We start from the raw sequence: 3,367 nt of genomic DNA on the forward strand, positions 1-3,367 counted from the left end.
AATTGTGGATGAGACTCCATGGTGTCTATCACTGAGTCATTTCTGTCCTCTTGTATCTCCCAGTTTCTCTGTCTTGGCATTTATCACCTCCAGGGAGATGCAAATCAAAACAATACCAGACATTACCTTATCTTAAGTAGAATGGTTATAATCAAAATGACAAAAGAGAACAAGTGTTGGCAAGGATGTGGAATAAAGGGAACTCTTATAAGCTGTTGGTTTGAATACAAATTAATACAGCCACTATGAAAAACAAGTATGGAAGTTTCTCAACCTAAAATGGAACTACTGTATGTTCCAGCAATTCCACAACTGGGCATATAGCCAAAAGAAATAAAATCAGTATGTTAAAGAGATAGCTACACTCCCATGTTTATTACAGCACTATTGACAATGGCCAAGATATGGAATCAATCACAGTGCCCATCAAAGAATAAATGGATAAGACAACATGGTATGTAAACATAATGAAATGCTATTTGGCCACAAACATATGGCATAATAAAATAAATGGCAGAATAAAATTCTGCCATTTAAGACAACATAGATGAACCTGAAGGACATTATGTTAAGTGAAATAAGCCAGACATAGAGAGACAAATAACACAGGAATTTATTAAATGTGGAATCTAAACAAGCTTATCTCTTAGAAGTAGAGAGTAGAATGGTGGTTACCAGAGCCTGCGGTGGTTAGTGGGGAGGACAGGATGGAAAGATGTTGGTCAAAGGAAACATAATTATTATTAGATAGAAGAAATAAATTTTACAAGATCTGTTATGCAGACTGCAGCCATACTTAATTATGATATATTGCAGTCCTGAAAAATGAAAAGGTAGTTGATGTTAAGTGCTTTCACCACAAAAAACAATAACTTTTAGATCATGCATTTGTTAATTAGCTAGATTTAATCATTTTATAATCTATATGTAATTCAAAACATACATAATAAACTTACACAATGTTATTTTCAATTAAAAACACATTTTAAAATTATGCTTAAAAAATTTTTTATTCAAGCTAGAATTTGAATATAGCTAAATATCTTCAATAAATAAGAAAAATTAAAATAATTTCAAAAATTAAAACTAAGAGATTTGCTTGCCAATAGGAGCCACGTAAGAGTGTACTCAAGAAGAAAATAACATTTTCCTGTATAAAGGTAAAATTAAAATGAAGGGGTGAGAGACAGACCTTGAGAATACAAAATCATAGTGGACACTGAACTGAGGAAAGCACACAGTTCTTGGCACCAAAAAATTAAAAGATATTGAGATATTATAAAAGTACAATTCACATGTTTTATTTAAATCAGAAAGAAAATTATGTGCTTTTTGTATAATTTAATTGATTACAAAGAAATAATTTTTAGAAAATTTTATCACCAAGTTGTTAAAAATAGATGGCACTTCCATTGCAACTTTTGCAGAATATTGATGATTCTTTTATCAGATCTGATTAGCACCAGAGGACTGACAGTGGCATAGGCATTGACCACAAACTTGTGGATACCATAGGTGACAGGGCCAATTACCCATAACAGCATTGCGGATGATGAGAGGATGAAGTCCACTGAGTACATCAGCACAAAGAAGTTCACCGGCATCAGGATGGTCTTGGTGGCCATTTTCACTAGAGAGGTCCTTAATATAAGGCTGCTGCTGTGAAAGTGCTGGGAGTGCCTCTGATGCCTGGACAAAAGAATGACCATGTATATACTTGAGAGCAGCATGACTCCTATGAAGAAGGCATCTCTGGATAATGACAGCATAAGAAATAGCGCCCTGATGAGGACATTCATTGGGAAAAATGTGCAATATTTGCTGATATTCAAAATCATCTGGGTCATTGGAATAACCTACAGTGTAGATTATCATGTCACTACTGAAAGACAAATTGCTAAACCAAAAAACGAATAAGCGCAGGATATCGTATTTTGTAAATTTATGTTTAAATCTCACCAACCAGGAGGTGCTGGGGCTGATGGTAATGGCCTGGAGCATGCTCAGGAGGCAGGTGGTGCAGATTGAGAGGCCCCTCATCACCTTGTGCAAATAGAAGAAAGCTTTAGGCCGGGCGCAGTGGCTCACGCCTGTAATCCCAGCACTTTGGGAGGCCGAGGCGGGTGGATCACGAGGTCAGGAGATCGAGACCATCCTGGCTAACATGGTGAAACCCTGTCTCTACTAAAAAATACAAAAAAAATTAGCCGGGCATTGTGGCAGGCGCCTGTAGTCCCAGCCACATGGGAGGCTGAGGCAGGAGAATGGCGTGAACCCGGGAGGTGGAGCTTGCAGTGAGCTGAGGTCGTGCCACTGCACTCCAGCCTGGGCAACAGAGTGAGACTCCGTCTCCAAAAAAAAAAAAAAAAGAAAGCTTTACTTCTAAAGTTATTCTGAAAATTCAGTGACTCAAACATGTCTGGAGACAAAAACTCCATTGCAGTGAAGAGCATTACTAGGTGGACAAAGGCCAAATGACAGGTGACCAGGTCATGGGTCTTAGGCCTGTGATCCTGAAAGAATGTAAAAATGTGGAAGAAAAGATGGAAGATGTTGGCTGAGATTCTAACGCTAGCTTGACAATTAAAGGCATTTTTAAAAGATAACATAAGTGAAAACTGTGTTCATCCTAATGGCATAGAAGAAACATATTTTGTAGATCTGAAAAAAAATGACTTCATATCATCAATGTTCTTTCTTCAGTGTTTGAAATTATTACCATCATTATTATTTTTATTTTACTCACTTATTCTTGATTAACCTAGACGCTAAATTCTTGATAATGTACCCCCTGCACTCTTTTCTAAGCCAAATAATTATATATATATATATAATTATTACTCTCTATATATAATGAATACATTTACAATCATGCCTGTATAGGGTGCACACTATCTATATTCCTAATGCCCTTTGCCCTCCATCTTTAGAAATCAATTTTTGTTATTTTGTGTTCTCTCATTTTATTTTTAGCACCCAATTCAGTGGCAGGCATATAAAATGAATCACATTTGCACAGTTGAATTGAATAAAATGTATGCTAAAGTGGAAAGACTCACTAAAGCAAACAATTAAAAATATATCCAATTGAGTCTTTCTCATGATCTATCACTTTGATACGGTTTATTCTTCACTCTTCCATGGTTTTTGATGCTTATGATTCTACTGGGCCCACCATGATAATTCATAATAGTCTTCTTATTTTTCATCAACATATCAGCAATTTTGATCCCATTTGCAACCTTATATTCTCTTTGCCATGAATTGTAATGTATTTCCAGTATCTAAGAACTTGGATGTAAATATCTTTTTTAGGGAGTGGGGAACATTATTCTGTTTATCCAAACCCTAATTAACTGTACGTCTT

At 35.9% G+C, this 3,367-nt stretch overlaps 1 pseudogene; it reads right to left on the reverse strand.

Moving 5' to 3' along the window:
• Positions 1-1,379: 1,379 nt before the first annotated feature.
• Positions 1,380-2,609, reverse strand: LOC129531465 (putative vomeronasal receptor-like protein 4; annotated as a pseudogene).
• Positions 2,610-3,367: the final 758 nt, after the last annotated feature.

Source organism: Gorilla gorilla, chromosome 14 (assembly GCF_029281585.2).
Source record: "Gorilla gorilla gorilla isolate KB3781 chromosome 14, NHGRI_mGorGor1-v2.1_pri, whole genome shotgun sequence".
Taxonomy (NCBI): domain Eukaryota; kingdom Metazoa; phylum Chordata; class Mammalia; order Primates; family Hominidae; genus Gorilla; species Gorilla gorilla.